Source organism: Lathyrus oleraceus, chromosome 2 (assembly GCF_024323335.1).
Source record: "Lathyrus oleraceus cultivar Zhongwan6 chromosome 2, CAAS_Psat_ZW6_1.0, whole genome shotgun sequence".
Lineage (NCBI taxonomy): Eukaryota > Viridiplantae > Streptophyta > Magnoliopsida > Fabales > Fabaceae > Lathyrus > Lathyrus oleraceus.
This window is the reverse complement of record NC_066580.1, coordinates 44,222,020-44,246,265: the sequence shown is the minus strand read 5'-3', so window position 1 is coordinate 44,246,265 and position 24,246 is coordinate 44,222,020. Positions and strand designations below refer to the sequence as shown.

Sequence of the window (24,246 nt, the reverse complement as noted above, 5' to 3'; positions counted from 1 at the left end):
GTCCAGTTTTACAGTCCCCGTTGTAATACCCCAAAATTTGCCCTACTTTCTTTTAATTTTCCTGACTTATGGTTTTGTTCATTTGCATACTTTTTATATTTTGATCATACACTCATCGACATTTGCATATGGTAACAAATTTAGACCAAAGGTTCGATGATAATGGATTTAATTAGTTTAAGTGGATTTTCAAGGTGGATATTATTTGGTAATTATTCGGGTTTATTTCCCGTATTACTTGTGGTGGGGATCATCTCTTTATTTGAGATTCATGGTTATCAGGAGAGATTGAAATGGTCATCAATTAGTTCAGAGGTTTGCTTGGATTCAAAGGGAAGGACAAAGTTGGAATAAAAGAGAAATTTCATTCAAGTTTAGTGGAAAATATCACTTCTCAAAAGTACTAAATTCATGGGTTAAGCCACTCAAAATTCAAGCAAAAAGTGGTAGAAAAATCAAGGCAAATGCATAAAAATTCAAGTTCAGTTACTAGTGACTCTTTGCCTTACATCCTAACTTGGTACTTTTGCTAAACTCCAACCCCATTGGTCTTTAAATACCCTTAACTACCTATTTCTCCACAAGTCATCCATTTACCTAATTACCCTTAACTACCATAACTTCCAATCTAACCCAAAATTTTCAAACAAACACAAATCTCAACTTCCATTTTTTTCACTCAATCCTAGACACTCTTAACATTTAATCTTATGGTCGAAATTGGTGATCCGCAACTAAGGATTAAATTAACTCTTAACTGTTGATAAACCAATTACTTGAATCATAGTTCAAGGATGATCATTCACCTACCAATTCTATATAAACATATTATTTTTCATATTTTGGGGGTTAACTAACCTAACTTGGAAAATTCATAATTAATCATTATTTTTCTACCACTTTTTCTTCTCAATTTCTCTCGCAATATTTATCTTCTCCATCACCCTCACTAAATTTCATCTTCATCACCCTTTAGAACTTCATATTGAAGTTCTAAAATGGTGGAACTTAGCCACAATCCAATTTCAATAAATCATCAATCAACAATTCAAGCATTATCATCAACAATCATCTTATAAAGTTTATCAAGATTTATCAATAATCATCATCCAAGATTCATCAATTCGAACTTATTCATCAATATTCTGCATTCATGATTCATATTCTACATTCATTCATCATCAAGAATAATTATCAAAGCTTGCAAGTTAATTGGATTAATGAAACTTATTTCTTGAAGTTTTTTGGGTTTCTTTTCGACGCTTCGATTTTCAACACTAACCGGAGCAAATCTCTATTTCGTTGGTAATCTATTATCTCTTCCACACATTTGCTATGAACTATTGGATTTTTGGTTGTTGATTAATTTTAGCTAGTCTTTTGAATGTTGCTTATTAAATAAACACTTATTTTGCATAAAACACATAAACTTAAAAATAGTGGTTTTTAAATTCTTAACCGTTAATTACGTATGAATATATCATTAGAAGCGATTTTTCATCATGATTCTGAATATGTGATTACTTTTTCACGAATCATTATAACAAATGAGAATTGATCGATTCTTTACATACTTTATTTTTCACCTTTTCGCCCGAATCTTCAAAATTCATGGCTCATTTGCAAAATGCCGTCTCATATTTGGATTCCTTGCAAAAAATCAAGTTCGGTGATATATAATTTGCATATTAATTTTTTGATTTATTAATTTTTAGTAGATCAAAATTCAAGATTTTGTGTAATTAATTAATGAACAATTATTGATTAAACTCTGAACTCCCAGAATCGTGACACGTGTCCTATCTCTTTTTCCTTTTTTTCACTTTTCTAGACATCGCCACGTGTTGCAGCATGACTAGTTCAGCATGACATATAAGACAAAACAGCATATAAGACGAAACTGATTATATGGTTCTTTTGGGCCATTAGACTTTATTTTAATTGCTTTTTACACTCCTAATATGAGTTCATTATTCCTTTTGTTCTTGTTTCATTTTTTTAGCTTTATTTTTATTAATTAGGTCATTTAGAGTTTTTTAGGATTAGTTTAATTAAGTTAGATTTTTAAGACTAATTATAATTAGGATTTTAATTAGAATAAAAATTAGGATTAATTAGAATATTAATTGATTTTTTTAGTTTAGTTAGATTTCTACAAATAATTAGGTTTATTTGATTTGATTAAAATAGTTTTCTTAGAAATTGATTAATTTTTAGGTTTTAGTTAGGATATTGATTAGGGTTTAATTTTTTCTTAAATTGAATATTCATGTGAAATGACCATTTTACCTTTAGGGGTTTATTTTGTTGTGTTTAGCCATATAACATGATATGCTTCTTTAGTACTAATTTTGACTTAGAATTTTTAATCAGATTTTTGATTAACCAATGCATGCTCCCTTAGGACTAGAACTTGACATAGTATTTTAATCAAGCCTTGATTAATCATTACATGTACCCTTAGGTTATGTTGATTAAATTCTCATCATTAGATTAAGTTTAATCTTAATTTCCAATTAATTCAAACCTTTCGATTCAAATTGATCAAAAGTAATTTTGATCAATTAAATCCTTTAATATTGTATAATTCCATAGTCTAAATTGAGTGACCAAAAGACCATTAGTCACTTAATAAGACTTTTTTTCTCTAAGTTGTGAAGCTCGAGGTCTCAAGTCAAGATCTTCAATCAAGGCACCCTCAGTCATACTAAGCAGTGGATAATACAAACACATCAAAGGTGGCATCTTCAAGAGCTTGTTAAATCAAAGTTAGAATTGTGTGGCATGAGCCTTAAGTAATAGAGAAGGAATGAGACTAGAGAATTCATACCCCCATTTTGAATATCTTTGGGTATGGGACGAATGACCTAGTGTTTATCGTATTCACCTCTATTCATAGACTTTAGCACAATTCAAATCATACGATTGGAAAGTCTCTCTCTCTCTCTCTCTCTCTCTCTCTCTCTCATCACAAAGCAATGCAACAAGCAAGGACTACGACAATAACTTATCAATCATGACTCAAGTTGTACGATACGAGCCTTAAGCAATGGAGAAGAAATGAGACTGGAGAATTCCTACCCCCATTCTGAATATCTTTGGGTACAGGATGAATGACCCAATTTCTCATTATATTCACCTTCATTCATAAACTTTAGTGCACTTCGAATCGAATAATTGATAAGGTTTTCATCATCATCAGAAACAACAACAAAGACTCTTCTCTAAACTTGAAAGTCAAGATGAGAATTACATGCCACGAGCCTTAAGTAGTAAAGAAGGAATGAGACTGAAGCTTTCTTATACTCATTCTGGATATCTTTCGATGCAGGACATTTGGCCCGTTGCTTATCGTATCCACCTTTACTCATAGAATTTAGTATGGTTCTTATCCAATAACTATCAAGTCTATTCCACTCCTTCAATCAATCAATCATCTCCTCTTGCCTCCTTAATCACCTTGTTTTCAGCCCTAGTGGGTTGAACTACGATTGCTCTAATTTTCTCATTACACAATGAGAATATGTAGGCACGAGGGTTCAAATCCTCCACGAGCATACTTATTTATTATTCCTTCCTTGGGGCATTCTTCCATTCATCTCCATGATGCACTCATTATTCTACATTCTTTCACTTCACGTGATATACCCATTCTTTGAGCCAAATACAATAATCTCTTTGAGTTCCACCTTGTATCTCTTTGTGAATCAAGAGACAATTTGTTTGTCTTGTTAGTCCTCTCGTTGCTTAGACAAACATCTCCTTACTTACTTTGCAGTCGTATACATGCAACCCTTCTTTTTCGGTTATTCCAATACAGTGATACCATATCTTAGACCCCTCATTTGTTGGTTCATACCAGTTTACTCTTGGGTTCACACTTTCACATCTTTTTGGAGTTCAAATCATATTATTCTTTGGTTTAGACCATACTTTGATCACAATTCTTTTCATCTCCCGCCACTAGTTCTTTGAACTACGGATCTCTGAATTCCTCATTGCACTATGAGGATACATAGGCATGAGGGCCCCAATCCTCACCGAGAACTTTATCTATTCTTTTCGTTTTCCCATTATTTTGCAAGTAATCTTTAGATATCACACCCATTCAAGCAAGAACAATCAAAACGGTTACCATGGAGTACCATGGATGTTAGGGGTGCTAATACCTTCCCCTTGCATAACCGACTTCCTTATCTAATATATCTCTCTCCCTCGGGCTTTATTGATGTTTTCCCTTTCCTTCGGAAATAAATAAAGTTTGATGGTGACTCTATTGTATGTTCAAGCATGTGATACGTTCAGGTATATTTCCGCTAGCATCAATTGGCGACTGCTGGGGAATCGCTTCTTGGAGCATTTCCTAGTCACTAAAAGGAGTCGAGCCTAGTTTAGGTTGTTTTCACTTGTTATGGGTGTTTACCGTTATGCTTTACTCGCTTTATTTATCGCATTCTTTATCGCTTTACATATTTCTTATCATGGATATTATCTATTATACTCCCTGTTGGGTTGGGATGGATTACATGAGAGAAAAGCCCTATGCCCGAGCTTGAGTATATACACAGGATATCAATGTGACTAGAGTCGTGTTTGACCTCCGTGGAGTTATTCCGTGATTATGGTTGACACAAGACGTCACACCTAGAGTAGATCCATTTGGGAGCCTCATTGTCCGACGAGTCATTCGTCTAAGGCAATGGTATCTCAAAATGGGTCATTGACTCTAGGAACCTTCTAGGTCGCCTTTGACGACTAAAACCTACCTGTAAGGGGGATATGGGATTTTCTGTAGGAAACCATAGACTCTACATACCTTTATTCTCATGGACGTCTAACCTTTGATCCTACATTTGGGAAGTACACGCAGATTATCCAGATTATTTCATGTTGTTAACATATATTATTGCATATCATTTTTGCATTGTTGTATATATCCCAGTGTTTTGACCCTGAATTATTTGCCACCAGTGCTTTGAATCTATGGGTGTTGCATAATTATTTGCATTCCATCCCCAACATGTGCATTCATGCATTTTCATTTCATACCTACCAACCAGAAAAAGCTCACCTTGTCCTTTCTCCAGCATGAAAGACGACGACTCTTCGACACCAGTAGTTCACAAGAGCTAACAAGTCGAGAATTATGGAAGATATGGAACAAGAGAATTCTACCTACAGGGAAACCTTGAATCAATTCCAAGGTAAAATGGACGCCTTCCAAGGTAAGATGAACATCATATTGGAGTACCTTTAAGCTCAGAAGGATACTACATCCACTTCCGCTACCAATCCTGCTTTTATTGTAGTTACTAATACTATTGTTGTCACCACTTCTATTGATGTTGTTGTGGATACTGTGATTCAAGCTGTGGTAAGCCATCCAATCTGTCAGACAGGTCCTAGTAGGCACGCCATTGCCTACCCCTGGGGGTTGCCTCTGAACTTTACTCCCTAAGCTGCTAATAGGAATGCCTTTGTGCCATATCATTTGTTCGCTGTTCATCCTGTTAATGGGAATGTTGTTGCCCATCCTTGGGGAATGACCACTCACTCTCCTTAAATGGTTAATGTCGGCAACCTTGAGATCAACCTAGAACAAGCTCTTCAAACTTCTGCACCAGTGATTGTTGAGACTCATAATGATAACGAAGATGAATACAGAGGTCCTACCTTCCACTTCCATCTTCCTCCTCGATTTACTTAACCTACTATTCAGAATTTGAATCAAGGTGTTCAGATACCTCCTCCTCATCCTGTGGCATCTTCTGTTTTTGCACCTGCATTTGTGAATTCTGGGGAACCCTATGCTCCATATCAGGGTCGGTATGGTCAACATGTTGGTCAGATGGTAAATCAGGGATTGATGTATCCTCAAGGGTATCCCTAATTTGCTTCTGCTCCAGTCATTACTCAAGCGGCTTCTCAGGGTGTTCAACTTCCCAACCATCAAGTTAATCCTCAGACTGCTAATCATATTGTTGTTGGTTCAGATCATAATAGATAAGCAGACTACCAATTATTAGATGAGAGGATCAGAGCCATTGAAGGCTTTTCTACTTATGGTATGGATGCTAAGGACTTATGCCTAGTTCCTAATGTGGTGCTTCCTCCTAAGTTCAAAGCACCAGACCTACCAAAATACAAGGGTTTAAGTTGTCCAAGAAGTCATGTCATCATGTATTGTAGGAGGATGGCATCCTACATTGATAATGACGAGATTCTTATCCATTGCTTTCAAGATAGCTTATCTGGGACATCCTTAGATTGGTATATGGGCCTAGAATATAGTAAAATCCGATCTTGGAAGGACTTGTCTGAAGCCTTTCTTAAGAAATACAAATATAACCTGGACATGGCTCCCACCAGGTTACAGCTGCAAAATCAAACTTGCAAGAGCAGCGAAACATTCAAAGAATATGCTTAGAGATGGCGTGAGATGGCTTCTAGAGTTAAACATGCACTGATAGATTCCGAATTGGTTGATATCTTTATGAGCACACTCCAAGGCTTGGACTATGAGAAGATGGTTGGTAGCTCATCGTCCAACTTTTCCGACATGGTCACCATTGGAGAATGTATCGAGAATGGGCTGAAAACCGAAAAGATTGCTAGTATTGACAGCCAGTCAGTGGCCAAGAAATCCCAGGGTTTCTCTAAAAAGAAAGAGGCTGAGGAAAGCGCTATAATAGCAAATGCCTACCCTCCAGTTCAGGCACCCATGGCTCTTATGCCATACTACCCTTATCCATACATTGTTGTTGCTCAATATTAGCAACTTGCATACCAACCGCAATATTAACAACCTTCACAGGCTCCAGTTTCTCAGAATTAGCAAGATAACAGAAACCAGAGTCAAGGTCAAGGTAGACGTTATGATAAGAAGCATCCTTAGCGTGACTAAATCCCTGTATCGCATACTCAGTTGCTACCATATCTTGTTCAACAAGGGGTAATTGTGTTGAAAGAGATACCACCAGTTATTTATCCTTATGGTTTGAAGTATAATCATAACGCTTCTTGTGCATTTAATGCCAACTATATAGGGCATTCAACCGAAGATTGTGGGTTGTTCAAGACCATAGTACAAGAGTTTATTGATCAGAAGGTTTTGTCATTCTCTGAGGCGGGACCCAATGTCATAACCAACCCGTTTCCAGACCACTATGGACAAATTGTGAATGTAGTTAGTGGTGAAGATTACTCATACTCAGTTGCTTCTTCAGAGAGTATCAAGGCTAGCAATATCATATTGATTCAATCATGTCTCATTTGTAGTCTTTTCTTGTTTGTTATATGTAGTTCAACTGTAAAACTTGTCTGATTTTCAAATGATAATAATAATGAAATAAACGTGCATGTTTTACTTAAATCTATTCGTGTTCACTCATACTTTATTTTATCAATATCAAACTGTTTGTCAAATAAAATCAAAAGAGAATGATGCAATTAAAAATATGCAAGATCATTACCTGTATGCTTTTGAATAAGACCATGCTGATGATGTAAGGCATTGTTCAATCCCTAAACACCAGAGATATAAGGAAGTTAATCCCTATTCAACCCCTTTGGGCCTTGAAGTATGAGTTTATTTCTTTATACACATACAACTCTCATGTTTAACCAGGGGCAGGGTAGTATTCGGTTAGTTTGAACTTACATTCAAATTTCAGAAAGAGAATATCTCATCAAGTGATCAGTCATATCATATCCCTCTCAAGAGGATGGAATCATAAATTCATAATGGTTCTCCCTGTCGCATCCGCGAAAAACAACCGGCGGGAAAAAGCAAACAAACAGAGCCGCCACCGTGTGTTATTTATCCCAAAGGAGGGAAAGGAAACGCTCGAAGTAAACCTGGAAAGGAAATGGTCTTATGACCGGAGATTACAAGGATCGGGAGTCGATTACGCAAGGGGAAGGTATTAGCACCCCTCACGTCCGTCGTACTCGACGGGATCCACGCTCAGAAGAATAGAATAAGGTTGCTAAATAACTGCTCAAAAAGAATGCACACACACTGGAATAAAACACAGATGGAAGAAGACGGAAGCGGACTCGGCAGGATGTCGCATCCTGGGCCTACGTAGTTTGTCAGAAACAAACATCAGAGTCGACGTAGTTCGGGGAAATGGGGAACGGGCTCGATAGGATATCGCATCCTATGCCTATGTATCTCATCTGGAATGAGAATCAGAGCTACCGTAGTTCGGCTAACGCACGCCGAAACAAAACACAACACAAAGACGCTGAGACGTCAGAGCAAACACGCAAATGGAAACAGACTGCCAATGGCTGGTCTTACGTCCGACTCCGAACAAAAGAGACACAGACAGGAAACCGAATGCCAATCACTGGGCTTATATCAGACTCCACAAACACAACAAATAGGAAACGGAATGCCAATCGCTGGTCTTACATCCAACTCCTAACACACACAAAAGGTTATCAAACAGACAAGCTAATAGGGAGTCTGGAACTCGAGCCTAATAGATGTCAAGCAAACACACACAAAAAAGAAAAGGTTGCTCGGAGAGATCGCGCATGATCTCCTGCCTACGTACCTCATCTGGTATGAGGATCAGGGCGACGTAGTTCCCCTTAACAGGGGAGAAACTCTCTCCTAACCAGAGACCAGGGAATAACAACTAAAAGGGAGACTGCGACTCAAGCCTAGAAGTTGTCATGCAAACGATCCCTATATTGAAGTCTCTAACAAGAGTTTGACTCACACAGGCAGTAAGTCAACTCAAGTCTATCTCTACGTACGTTCAACTTCCTCGAAAGTTGACCATACGACTCCTACAGAAAGGAGATGAGAAGCAAAAACAGATAAACAAGCAGAGGTGAACAGGTATCACACGTTATACGCAAACAAGTGGCTCATACAAGGTTGGGCTTTAGTCGAGGGGTCATATCAACCTCGACAAACAAGCCAACTGGAAAGGTGTCTGAGGCTCTTAACCACTGACATTGACCGTCAGGGTGAGCAGATGAAATGGGAGATGAGGGTTAGACCTCACAGCTCTTAACCCGGGCCTGGGTGAGCTTTAGATCAATGAAGGTGTGGGAGTCCAGAATGAGGAACTCTATTCCACAATGACTGACTTATATACAAGATTTTGGGTGTTTGTTCAAAATGCCTCAGCACGTAGTGCGAGCAAGATGAAAGACTCAACTGAATAGCAGGGGATGGATTGCACATCCCTTCTATCTGCCAATGCCTCTTCACTTAGGAGGTCTTTGAAATACATGGCACAAATATAAACAATCACAAACATTGCCTCTTAAGGAGGGCTTCAGACAGGTGCCTGCCAAAGATAGCAGGTCTTCCAGACTACATGGAGTTCAAGAGATTACCTAAGTGGTATGCCAACCACAAGCAAAGAAAAGCAACTCAAATAATGAGTTAAAGCAGCTAAGGTACCTGTATGAAAAGCTAAACAATCAATATTCACATTCAGACAAACAATCAACAGACAAACCACAGTATTTTCCAATATTCACAACATGCAAGTCATAAAAGGGCACACATTCAAGTGAATCCAACACCAAAAGACCTATAACACAATCAACATTAGTTAATCATAGCAAATAGCCAAGCTCAAATGATGAGGCAACATCAATCATGGAGATGAATGCTTAATCCTGAAAGACAAAGCTCAAATTGTGAGTTCAAACCCCTAGGGCAAAGCCTAGGGTCAAAAGTGAATCAAAAAGTCAAAACAGAACTTGATATGCAACAAGAAGCATCTACAATCAAGCAAGAACATGTCCTAAAAAGGACCAAGTCAAAAGCATTAAGCAAAGTCATTTCATGAGCATGAGAAGGCAAAGGCAATTTTAAAGCATACAATTGATCATCAAGAAACAAAACTCCATATTAAAACAGAAATGACTCAAACAATTCTGGAAATTTTTATGAGCATACAACATGTCAAACATAATTATCATGCCAAAAATTAGAATCAACAGAGGTCATTTGATAAGGCAATGAAAATGAACAAATATGACATCAAATTGTGTGACACACATTGTCACACCCTACAATCATGTGCATAAAACAGAGATGAAAAATGATAAAAATACCAAACCAAGTCTCAAAGGTCAAGCATCATGTTAGGAATCATCACACAAAATTTCATGGCAATTGGATCATTATTGAGCATTTCACACTAGAAAGAATGAGGCAATGTCACATATGCACACATGTTCAATCAACAGTCCACAATTCAAAATCCAGAAATAGTAAAATCATGAAATCACCACCAAAAATTAATAGACAAACACATGAACATTTTGCAAAAAATTGGGAATTAATTGGATGTATTTTCAATTTTTTATGGATTTTAGAAGTTGACATGAAAATATTTGAATTAATGTGGAATATATGTCAAAATGGAGGGAAATGTAAAAATGGTGAGCAATTTGAATATGTGCTGTAACACCCTTCTACCCGAACGACATATTTAATTATATTATCAGAGTACAACATGTAGAAGAGTTTACATTCCTTACAACATAACACTTATTTCATTTCAACATAACCTATATTATTCAATATTTAAAACTTCGCAGCGGACAACAACACAAATATTATAATTCATCATATAACAATTCATAATAATGTTTCAACATTATCTCAACAAAACATCTCAACATTAGTCATCATAAACAACGTAAATAATAATATATTATCTATCGAATCCCATAATCCCGGTGTCACATGACCAGAGCATTTGACTCGACTCTGTAGAATAACTCTACACTTATTCCTGGAACCTCAACAATATCTACTCCGCTTTATCTGCACATTGCTTATCATAGATGAACATAAACACATGCAGAAGGGGTGAGAATTACATTATTAAATAATAATATAACGACAGAAATATAAACATAAATATATTTCACATATACCAACACAGCTCATCATAATCATCATAATCAACATACTCATGAACATCAACAAAACAACATATCAATGCAATGCACACACCCATGCATGACTCAACACGACTCGGTATACCCATTTTGTGACCAACTACAGGATCACCACTCCCAGATTCATCACCATAGAATCCGAGTTCCCCGTAAGGAACCAAGCCTCTCAACAAGCCCGGAGTCAACAACATCATTGGAACTCAGTCCGTTCATCACTAGGCATCGGCCTTTCATGAATGCATGCACACCAAGCATGCATCATAATCAACATAGCAACAACAGCATCATATAGTCATATTATCATCATCATTAACACATTCTATCATAAAAGCATATCACATCATGCCACATAATCAAACACAGTATTATCACACTCTACTAATATCTATACCACTCAAAGCAACGGGAAATGATCCCTCGTATACTATGCATCAGCTAAGTTACCTCGCTCAGCCTAAAAAACCAAAAACTGCACAACAACAGCCAGGAAAGACCACAAGTCTGCCCATACGCGTATTGCCTATGCTCATACGCGTATTGGCCACGCCTGACCAAATCCATACGCGTATTGGCCATTCCCATACGCGTATGCTACGCGTATCACTTCCCCATACGCGTACCACCAGAGACCATTTCACGTTCAAAATTCCATCTTCCTCATCCATACGCGTATTGCCTAGTGCCATACGCGTACCAGGCCATCTCATACGCGTATTGCCTAGTGCCATACGCGTATGACCAGGAACCAGATCTCCAGATCTGCAATGGCTTTCTCTACTACGAGATCTATCCAAATTCATCCTTCCACAGTCCAAATTTCGCACAAAATCACTCATATCATCTAGTACAATTAGTCTCCTATTCGATCTCACAATCCTAACATCATTGCATATAATTTCTACGAATTCCTTCGACTAAAATCCCAATTTCGTTCATACAATATTTCACCATTTTCAGCATAGTATTGTTTAATAAGGTTCAGACCCCTTACCTCTTTGGATTGAAGGAAGCTCTGAGCAGTCTTTGGCCTCCTCCTCTTCCTTCTCTTTCTCTTCAGCGTTTCTCCCCTTTCTCTGACTCTGAGACAAAACACGTGAAAAAAACTGAATTCTCACTTTGGCCTCTTTTATCCAATTTCCACTTTTACCCTTCCACTCTTCATATTCCAATTATTTTATTTATTTAATTATTATTAAAATAAATAATATCTATAATAATAATAATAATAATAATCCAATAATTCAACTTTATTTAATTAAATTAATAAAATAATATTAACTCAATTAAATAATTCTCTTATTTTAATCGGGGTGTTACATGTGCAGCCGGCTGGAATCGAAGCATGGAGGGATCAAAACGCAGAGTTTAAATAATGCGTTGGCGTCCATGTCAAGGTCAAACGCCATGTGGATTGGTCAAAGGAACGAGAGCCTATCGCTCTGCCACTGGACGCATGCGTGGCAATTGACTGGACCAAGCCCTAACCAAAAAAACCGGACGCGCTGGCTACTGTTCACAGCGGCGGTCCTACGGTGGAAACCACCGTCTTCTTCATGAAGACGGTGGATGAACAGTAACGCGTGCATTTTTTTCCAGATTTCAGAAATAATTACACCAATCAACTCGTCTTAGCATGTAGGTCATGAATCCATGATTAATTAAGTCTAAAACATCATGATCAAAGAGAATCGAAGGAAAACTTATTTGCACTCAAAACTTTAATTCACCATAACTTAGTCATTTCTCAACCAAATACCACGAAATTTAGATCAGAATCACCAGCATGCAAAAACCTATCTAATCATGTGCATAAAGTCAAGAATTATGAGATTCGAAATTGGACCAACCTAGAATGGCAGTGATCAAAACAGTGAGTTCAAGGCCTCCAAAGTGTGTGAATCCACTCCTTAACTCTTGTTATGAAGCTTTGTGATTGAATTGAGGCTTGGAGATGCTTGGATCTAGCTCAATTTGCACTTGCCATTGATGTGTTCATATGCTTGACATGCTTCAAACCTTGCTCAAATTCCACAAAAAAATGGATGAATCATGCTCCAAATGTCATGAGGATGATGGATCTATCAAGAAAATGTGTGGTTGTGTGGAGAAAATTTGAATTTGAGATGAGAGAAATTTTGGATGGAAAATGAGATCTAGATCTAGAATGATGAATAATGAACAATTCTGTTATGATTTACCTTATATATGCTCTACTAATCACATCCTAATTACAATTAGCCATGAATTAATTAGGATTAGGCAAAAATAAGGTGTATGACAAATTTTGGAAAATTGGTGGTGCCATGCAAATGCACACGTGAACAGTAACATATCAATGATCAAATCCACTTAAAAACACTTCATGCACATGTTGGCAATGGTATTTTGTTCCCATGATGCACCAAATTCAAATTTGTGAATTTCCCTCCAAAATGGTCATGAATAAGCAAATGATTATGTGATGAAATTTCATGTCATGCCATGAATGATTTGGAAAATATATGTCATGAGGAGCAAAGTGCAAAAAGAGGCACTCAATTTGGAGTTTTGGTTCAAAAGTTATGGCCTTTTGAAGTTTCAAGCACACTTGGCAATGATTTGATCATATCTCCTCAACCATTCATCAGATGCTCATGATCTTGGACTTTTTGGAAATGGGAGAGAGAGATCTTCAACTTTCATATTGGACAAAATTTCATTTGAAGCTTCTTTGATGATGTAAGATCAAGTTGAATTTGGACCAAAATCTTTCCATTTTTGGAAACTTTCAATTACAGGTCACTTTCCATTTTTGGAAACTTTTGATCTGACCTCAAATTCTTCAAGATATAAGTTTGTAATGACAAATGAACCTCTTTTGAGCATGAATGAGATGTTGAAACTCATTTCTCCCCCTCCTTGCCCTCAGTTGACTTTTTGTTGACTTTTATGGGCCCTAGATGACTTGGCAATGCACTGTGGACTTTGAGCCTCAACCACTTGAGGAATTGGCTCTAAAATGAAACCCTGGCTTACACAAGCTCAACATGATACTCATATGATCTCCATCTCAATAGAATGCCTCATTTCCTTGCAAATCCCTAGCTGAAAGAATGCAATTGATTAGGGTTGACTAGAGGTCAAAACCCTAATCCCAAAGAACCTGAGCATGAACAATGAACCCCTTAATAAGGATATAACTATGATGATGATGATGTATCCTTGCAACTAATATAATGCTCAACCTCCTTGAAGAACCAAGAAAACCCTAATTGAATCACAAACCCTCAGATGGTTAGTGATCAATCCATGAGACCCTCAGGCTTGAATCTCTTAACCTCTCTATCTTCTGAAAAAAACTTTGGAGGGTGACCTTCTTATTTTCACATGATATGCAATATGCAAATGCCTAATGTCCTAAAGAATGAAATGCAATATGCTAAGCTAGTCCCAAGAAGAGGATGACAAATTTTGAGGTGTTACAGCTGCCCCTATTCAATCCACTGTGAACCTGTCGACATGAACAGCCTCGGCTTTCAGATGATCAGGGTGAAGAGTGATTGAATACCAAGAACAGACAAACAATTTGCACTCCGCTGGGAAAATAATTAACAATGTCGGTCAGAATCGGCAAAGAAGCAATCTCGAAAGAAAAATCCATCTGGTACGGAGAAAGTCGGCCTGAGTACCGAAAAGAATGTTGACCTGGATACCAAAATAAATGGTAACACAAGAAGCACCATGGCCTGAGCGCCGCTCATCAGTCTGAATACTGAGCATCGGAATCTGGGAGTATTGATATCGGCCTGAACACCGAGAGACGGCCTAAATGCCCGAAAAACTGGCCTGAATGCCATTTCGATCTGAATACCACCTTCGGTCTGAATACCACTTCGGTCTGAATACCGGAAAACTGGCCTGAATGCCATAAGTGCGTCGACCTGAACGTCGAAAACTTCTTCGATCTGAATATCAAAAACTGGCCTGAGTGCCACAAGTGCTTCAACCTGATCGTCGGAAACTTCTTCGATCTGAATATCGGAAACTGGCCTGAGTGCCACAAGTGCTTCGACCTGATCGTCGGAAACCTCTTCGATCTGAATATCGGAAACTGGCCTGAGTGCCACAAGTGCTTCGACCTGATCGTCGGAAACTTCTTCGATCTGAATATCGGAAACTGGCCTGAGTGCCACAAGTGCTTCGACCTGATCGTCGGAAACTTCTTCGATCTGAATATCGAAAACTGGCCTGAGTGCCGCAAGTGCTTCAACCTGATCGTTGGAAACTTCTTCGATCTGAATATTAGAAACTGGCCTGAGTGCCACATCGATCTGAATACCGAAACAACTGGCCTGAGTGCCACATCGGTCTGAATACCGAAACAACTTCATGCCTGGCAGCGTCGGCAGAAATAAGAACATATGATAAATGAGGCGGCACACGGACCAACGACCTATGTTGGGGATAATAAGTCATGAGCATGTCATCCCTACTTAATCCACTGTGAACGAACAAATTGCACTCAGCTGGGGATTATTCTCTTTTTCCCTTTTTATTTGCTTTTCTTGAACCCCAAAACTTTGATTATCATTTCCATCTCCGTCCGACATAAATTCTTCCTCCAATATCGCACTACTGGGGAACACTGTTGATTCAGAATCATGATGCCGATCTCCTCAGAGTAACATCTTCACCATCCGCCGAAACCAACTCTCAAACGGTAACCACGGCTCAAGACTAGTTTATGCTTGCAATGACGATGCATGATTTTTTTAGCGCAATGCTCCATAATCATGGAAATGCTACGCAATTAGCTATGCAATATGCTATGTGTCATACGGTGAACTGACTTTGTGTGTTTTTGCTTTGGAAAGCAAATGTCGCGGTTAACAAGAGTCGCCACCGACTTTTGTTTTATCCAATAAGGAAAGGTGGAAAAGAATAGGAAAGACCTTGATTAGATTTTGGGTTCGGGAGGTACATTATACAAAGGGAAGGTGTTAGCACCCTTTGTATCCATGGTTATCCATGGGCTCTTAATTGCTGGATCACTTATGTTTGTCTGAAAAAGTGTTTGTGAATTGCTTAAAATGTTTTTGAAAGGAGAGTTGAACTTTGTAATGATTCTTGTGCGAATGTATACAAAGTATTTATCTCGTTTAATTTTGAAAGCGGTTTAGAAAAATATAACTTGGTAATGATTCTAGTACGAATGTATACCAAGTGATGATTTTCTAGTAGATGTTTTGCAAAGCGTGATGTATGAAAATGTTTTAGGTTGTGAGTCAGCAATTAAGAGTTATACCTACCCAAGGTCTTTATGGGCATCTCCTATCCTTATGAGGGTAAAACTGTCCTTACTATTGAGAAGTAAGTAGTTTTATCCTTTGGATGTAAAAGGGTCATCGTAGGGTCATCGATTGGTCATTGAAGGCAACATTTGTAAGGATACCTTAGCATTCGAAGGGACAATCATCATTTAACCGTAGGCTACACCGAAGGGTCATCGAGGGACAAAATCATATATTCGAAGGCAACATCCGAGGGACTATGATTTATTTTATAGGGACATGATGATTTAATCGAAGGGTCTTGGCTAAGTGTATCCCCACATTCGCGGGACATGACCGTAATACCGTAATATCGCAAGGCAATAAAGAGAGGGCCAAGATCACATATTCAAAGGCAAGATTTTATAATCAATTAGGTAGTTGTAATCAATTAGGTAATTAGGATGAATCTCCACATTAAAATCACTTAAGTAATTAGGATGAATCTCCACATTAAAATCAATTAAATAATTAGGATGAATCTCCACAAGGGTATCCCACAAATAAAGTGGAATACCTAGCAAGCTACCTTTTCGGGAGTACGTGAGCCCTTACAAAATTCAGCAAACGAGTCAGAATACCAAATCAGGGTGCAATCGAGAATTGCACCACAAAAGAAATCACAACAGTAATAGAGTCAGGTAAACAATGCATGGCTATGATAAAACATGTCAGATAAGCAAAAATCAGAACAGAAAAGTCAGCGACTGTCACGCTCGCTCCTGCCTCACCTAGCGAAGGCTTAGCGAATACTCGCTTCATGCTCGCTTAGCGATGTGCTAGCGAGCGGCTGCGGATTCTGGTTTTGATAACAATACAATTTCAGCAAGCTTCACACCCTATGGCATCCATTATAGAGATTACATGGTTTAAACATTCAAGATATTCATACATACTTAACTTCACATGCAAAACTTAAGATATTTTTATAAATTCAATCATAATGCCATATGCAAATTAAGAACATAGAGCGGTAAGAGTAATGCAAACCTGTTTGCAATTGAATTGCAACCTTGAATTGGCAAGTCCGGTTGAGTTGGGCGGAGGTAACCTTGATGCAGATGAGTTTCCTTCAGGGTTTCCTTTAGGGTTGCTCTGAATTCTCTGGGTTAGCCTCCAGGGTTTGCTGTGTTGCTTCTGTTAGGGTTTCTGTCCGTCTGCCTCTGTCTTCGTCCTCCCTTTTTCTGACTGAAGTTGTGGTATTTATAATGCTCTTTTTGTGACCTAATGGGCTCAGAATGAAGCCCAGAATTTTCTGGTATTCGCAAGCTTCGCTAGGCGAGTGGCGTAGCGAAGGATTCGCTAGGCGAAGGAATTGCTCGCCTAGCGAACAAGCCAGTTTAGGCCATTTCCTGGATTTAGTCATCTGTGAGCTGGGTCTTTGTTCCTTTCAGATCAATGTCTTGCAAAATGAGTTAGAGTGCCTTAAAAATGTCTTGCAAGATTATCGGGCAAATTTTGGGGTATGACAGCTGCCCCTGTTCAATATTCTTGAACCGAGAGAGTTAGAATGGTATATACGTCATTCGTGGTCTGGAGGTGGAAGATTATTGAACACTTAGAATGCCCCAAAAATTTGCACTTGTCAATTAGTCTTGACGGAGATGGGCTTAAAGATGCCATCCATGAGGTTTGATGAGGAGAGTTTCAGAGTGCGTCGTACATCAGACGATTTCCAAAGGCATGGGTGTCATACCGGGTCATACACTAGATCGTATAGCGAGTCATCCATTAGGTTGTCGACTTCGCTGGGGAGTCCGAGTGTGTCATACGCTACTGGGGATAAGGGATCAAAATGGATCATACGCTAGATCGTATCTGAATAGCAGAGTGAACCATCCATTAGGCTGCATCTGAAGAGGTAAAGATCAGAATGGGTCGTACGCTAGATCGTATCTGAGTAGCAGAATGAGTTGTTCATTAGGCGGGTGATTTCACTGGGGATGAAAGATCAGAATGGATTGTATGCTAAATCGTATCTGAGTAGCAGAATGAGCCGTCCATTAGGCTGTATCTGAGAAATAAAGGTCAGAATGGATCGTACGCTAGATCGTATCTGAGTTGCGAAATGAGTCGTCCATTAGGCTGTATTTGACGAAAAGTAGTCGTGCGATAGACTACACCTCGGAATGTACCGTATGCTAGGTAGTATCTGAGGAATGAAGATCCAAATGGGTCGTACGCTAGACCGTATTGGAGTAGTTGAAGGAATCATATGTTAGGCTGAATCAGAATGAACCGTACGTTAGGCTGTATCCGATTGTATTTGCAGTAAATGTCCGGGATGGGCTTAAAGATGCCACCATTAGGAGGATATCAGAGTGCTTATCAGAATGAACATTCATATGGATTACATCTGAAAGATGCATCTGAATCGATAAAGATGCCCGTCTGAATGGATCTTTATTTTGACCGTACCCAGAGGATAGTTAACCTGAAAAATAAAGTTAGCTTCATGCCAGGTCATGATGCATGAGATGTCTTATGCTTCAAAAATAAATGCGAACAATGTATGCATGCGTATGCTGTGAAATGATGTAATGAATGAATTATGCGTCTGAAGAGTTGTTCCTGGCGACTCCACTGGGGAACATAAATCCCCATATTATGATTGGAGATATTTGTATTGATGACCCTTTCTTAGCCGGGGATACTTGATTTCTGTCTGACGGTGGAAACACTCAACAGAGCCCGGCTGAGGATAGAAGAGATGACTAGTCTGTCTGGTGACGCCGACCTCTTCTGGGAAATAGCCGGTTTTTGTTGGGGAAAGGATTTGTAACCGGACTTGTTGGAAAGCATGGTTAGACCTTCTCCTCGACCCTAAAGTCTTTTAGTAATTGCTATTGCTATTTTATGCATGTATTTTCGGCAAACATCAATCATATTCAAATGCATATATTAATTCTGTAAGAACAAAAATTGTTCTACAACAGATTCCTTGATTTTGATGATAACAAAGGATGAAACCAAAAATGGCACCCTAACGAAAAGTTTCTAAGTGTGCAGGGTTCTAAAGAAAGAAGGAAGAAATCTGATGATGTCATCAGATACAAAACCAGATCAGATACAAATTCTCAAAAGATCAGAAGCATCTGATGAGGAAACACGCTCAAGAAGTTCTAACTCTAAGCAAAACAGCAAAGTATCAGAAGCATCTGAACAAGAAGTGAACTCTAGATGTTCTGACTCTGAACAACGCTATCTAAAGAAACTATCTGAACTCACAAGAGATCAACATCAGATACAAAACTCCAAGTTTCTCCAGAAACACAAATACTCTGAGCATGGAATTGCTAATCATGAAAGAGTAACGTTTAAGTCAAGAAAAGATTTGCAAATGGATTTCCTAATTGAGAAAGAGACGTTAATCTCCAATTTCAATAAAGAAAATACTACTTGTGGTAAGTAGTCATTTCAAGAAGAAAAAGTCATCCTGCAGAAGCTATTTATGTGATGGCGTAACTTCATCTCAATATCCATCAGTTTCAACTACTACTTCATTGATCTATATAAAGGATTGCAAATCAACATTTCAAACTACTACACATACAAGGAAAAAATTATACTGAAACATCAACACAAGAAAACATTCTTTCTCTCTAAGATCTTCACGAAGCTTTTGCTTATAACGTGAAAAACTCTTGTTCTTAATTTTGTAATACTTGCTTTCCTAGAAGCACTCTAGTTTACATAAATCTTTCTTCTATTGTTTGTTGATTTCCTCAAGTGACTCTGTGTAGTCTGTATACTTGAGAGGGCTAAGAGATTTTTATCTTAGACGTTGTTTGTAATCTTTCAAGATTAGTGGATTAAGTCCTTGTTGAAGGCGAAATCACCTTGGCCGGGTGGACTGGAGTAGCTTTGTGTTATAAGCGAACCAGTATAAAATCATTGTGTGGTTTTCTTTTTGAAAAGCGCTTATTTTTCAAAACAATTCAAACCCCCCCTTTCTTGTTTTTCTCACCTTCAATTGGTATCAGAGCTCAGGCTCTGTTATTGATTTTCTAATCAAACACTTAACAGTGTAGAGAGATCCATAAAGAGAAAAACTATGGCCCACACAAATGAAAAGGATAGTTACAATGCTAAGCCTCCTGTCTTTGATGGAGAGAAGTTTGATTACTGGAAAGATAGAATTGAAAGTTTCTTTCTAGGCTATGATGCTGAACTCTGGGACATTGTCACAGATGGATACAAACCTCCTGTCCCAGTGGATGGAGCTGAAGTTCCCAGAAGTAAGATGTCAGATGATCAGAAACGAGTTTTCAAGAATCATCACAAGGCCAGAACCATACTCCTAAATGCTATATCTTATAACGAGTATGAAAAGATCACCAACAGAGAAACAGCCAAAGATATACTTGACTCTCTGAGGATGACTCATGAAGGAAACTCTCAAGTCAAAGAGACAAAGGCTCTGGCACTTATCCAGAAATATGAAGCCTTCAAGATGGAAGATGATGAAGCTATAAAGGCTATGTTTTCTAGATTCCAAACTCTTATTGCAGGTCTCAAGGTGCTGGACAAAGGATACACAACTGCAGATCATGTTAAGAAGATAGTCAGAAGTCTGCCAAAGAAATGGAGACCTATGGTTACTGCTCTGAAGCTGTCAAAGGATCTGAACAATATCAGCCTTGAAGAACTTGTTAGTTCTCTCAGAAGCCATGAGATAGAACTAGAGGAGGATGAGCCTCAGAAAAAGAACAAGTCAGTAGCGCTAAAGTCCAGATCTGAAAGACGGAAACCTGACAGAACCAAAGCTCTCCAGGCAGAAGCTGAAGATACTGACGATTCTGAACCAGAAGACTCTGATGATGAAGAAGAGTTGTCCCTACTAACCAGAAGAGTCAAGCAACTCTGGAAAAAGAGGAACAACAACAACTTCAGAAGGCTAAGACCCAGAGGGGATCGATCAGAGTCAACTTCAAAAGGTAAAGCTAACAAAGATATTACCTGCTATGAATGTAAAGAAACAGGTCATTACAGAAATGAATGCCCCAAGCTGAAGAAAGACAACTCTAGAAAAGAAAGCTTCAAGAAAAATACCTTCAGAACAAAGAAAAGATTAATGGCCACCTGGGATGATAGTGAATCTGGATCATCAGAATCTGACTCTGATGAACAGGCCAACGTAGCACTTATGGCTACCACATCCAGCAGCTCAGATGAAGAATCTGAAGAGGTATTTTCTGAACTTTCTCGATCTGACTTAGAATCATGCTTGTCAGAAACTCTTACCTCTTATCAGAAATTAAAACAAAAGTTTAAAAACACTAAAGGCTGTCTTAAAGCAAAATTTGAAGAGTGTAGTGAACTTGAGATAACAATTCTATCACGAGAAGATACAATCAAATCTTTAATGTTAGAAAGAGATGAAGCAAAAACAAAAAGTTTAGAATTAGAAGAAGCGTTGTCTCAAGCACCACAAACTTCAAATAAAATTATTTATAAATATGAAGAAGCCTTTCAAGAATTTCTGAAGAATGGGATAGATAGGAGTATTATGGCATCCATGATTTATGGAGTAAGTCAGAACAATAAAAGGGGAATTGGTTATGATCCTAAGGAAGATAAAACTTCTACCTGTGACCAAATTAAATCTCCTTTTTCATATCACTACACACACACACACAAGAACACAAATTTAAAAATGCTAGAAGACCCAAAGTTATAAGAAACTCTGTGAAAACTAATCTAAAAGGACCCAAGAGATTCTGGGTACCGAAAGATAAGATTATCTATGTTGCAGATATCCTATGCAGCAAAGTTCAGACACCAGTCATGGTACCTGGACTCTGGATGCTCGCGACACATGACGGGAAGAAAGTCTATGTTCCAAAATCTGGAACTTAAAGACGCTGGATTCGTAGGCTTTGGAGGAGATCAGAAAGGAAGGATCAGAGGCTCCGGAACTATTGGTAATGGTACTCTTCCCTCTATATATGATGTTCTTTATGTAGAAGGATTAATGCATAACTTGTTATCCATAAGTCAATTAAGTGATAACGGTTATGATGTAATCTTCAATCAAAAAACATGTAAAGCCATTAATCAGAACAATGGTTCTGTCCTTTTCACAGGCAAGAGGAAAAACAACATTTACAAAATAAATCTTTCTGATTTAAAAGATCAAAATGTTAAATGTCTAATGTCAGTTCACGAAGAGCAATGGGTATGGCATAGACGCTTGGGCCACATTAGCATGAGGAAACTTTCTCAGCTAACTAAACTCGAGTTAGTCAGAGGCCTACCTAAACTGAAGTTTTCTTCAGATGCTCTGTGTGAAGCTTGTCAGAAAGGAAAATTTTCAAAAACATCTTTTAAAAAGAAAAATGCTGTTTCTACCTCTAAGCCTCTGGAACTTCTTCACATTGACTTATTTGGTCCTGTGAAAACAGCATCAGTTAATGGAAAGAAGTATGGACTAGTCATTGTTGATGATTACAGTCGCTGGACATGGGTAAAATTCCTAAAGCACAAGAGTGAGTCTCACTCTGTATTCACCAGTTTCTGTTCCAAAGTGCAAAAAGAATTTGACTCTAAAATTATTAGAGTCAGAAGTGATCATGGTGGAGAATTTGAAAATAAAGATTTTGAAGAATTATTTGATTCAAATGGAATATCCCATGATTTCTCCTGCCCTAGAACTCCACAACAAAATGGAGTTGTAGAGAGGAAGAATAGGACACTCCAAGAGATGGCCAGAACCATGATCAATGAAACTAATGTAGCAAAGCACTTTTGGGCAGAAGCTGTAAATACAGCGTGTTACATTCAGAATAGAATCTCTATAAGACCTATTCTAGAAAAGACTCCCTATGAACTGTGTAAAGGAAGAAAACCAAACATTTCATATTTTCATCCTTTTGGATGTTCTTGCTTTATATTAAATACTAAAGAACATCTGAACAAGTTTGATTCCAAAGCACAGAAAGGTATTATGTTAGGATACTCAGAACGCTCTAAAGGTTACAGAGTATACAACACAGAAACCAAAATTGTGGAAGAATCAATTCATGTCAGATTTGATGATAAGCTTGACCCTGAAAAGTCAAAGCTAGTTGAAAAGTTTGCAGATTTGGAAATCACTCTTGTAGAATCTGATAAAACTCCAGAAGCAACTGTCACTCAGAACTCTGAAGAAATTAAATCTCCAGAAATCCCAAAGAAAGTCAAAAGTCGTATCAATGTATCTGAAGATTTGATTCTGGGAAACAAGGACGAACCTGTCAGAACCAGATCTACCTTCAGGACCTCTGAAGATACTCCTCTGGGACTAGTGTCTCTGATTGAGCCTATGTCTTGTGATGAAGCACTTCAGGATAACGACTGGGTGGCAGCTATGCAAGAAGAATTGGATCAATTCTCAAAGAATGATGTCTGGGATCTCGTTCCTAAACCCAGAGGCACTCATGTCATTGGAACCAGATGGGTTTTCAGAAACAAGCTGAACGAGAAAGGAGAAGTTGTCAGAAACAAAGCACGACTGGTAGCTCAAGGTTATAGTCAACAAGAAGGTATTGATTATAATGAAACTTTTGCTCCAGTCGCGAGGTTAGAATCTATTCGTCTTCTTGTATCTTTTGCTATTAATCATTCTATCAAATTATATCAAATGGATGTCAAGAGTGCATTTCTTAATGGTTATATTTCAGAAGAAGTGTATGTCAATCAACCTCCAGGCTTTGAAAACTCAAATTTTCCAGAACATGTTTTTAAACTTAAGAAATCTTTATATGGACTCAAACAAGCTCCCAGAGCTTGGTATGAACGATTAAGCAATTTTCTTCTGGAACAAAATTTTATCAGAGGGAAAGTTGATTCTACACTCTTCTGTAAAAACCTTAATAATGATCTCATGATATGTCAGATTTATGTTGATGATATTATTTTTGGTTCTGCTAATATCTCTGTTTGCCAAGAATTTTCTAAGTTAATGCAGGCAGAATTTGAAATGAGTTTAATGCAAGAATTAAAGTTCTTTCTG

At 38.1% G+C, this 24,246-nt stretch overlaps 1 pseudogene; it reads left to right on the top strand.

Annotated features, from left to right (window-relative positions):
* The first annotated feature begins 6,439 nt into the window (after positions 1 to 6,439).
* The window catches only part of LOC127121847 (plasma membrane ATPase 2-like), a 33,341-nt pseudogene continuing 15,534 nt past the window's right edge, over positions 6,440 to 24,246 (top strand).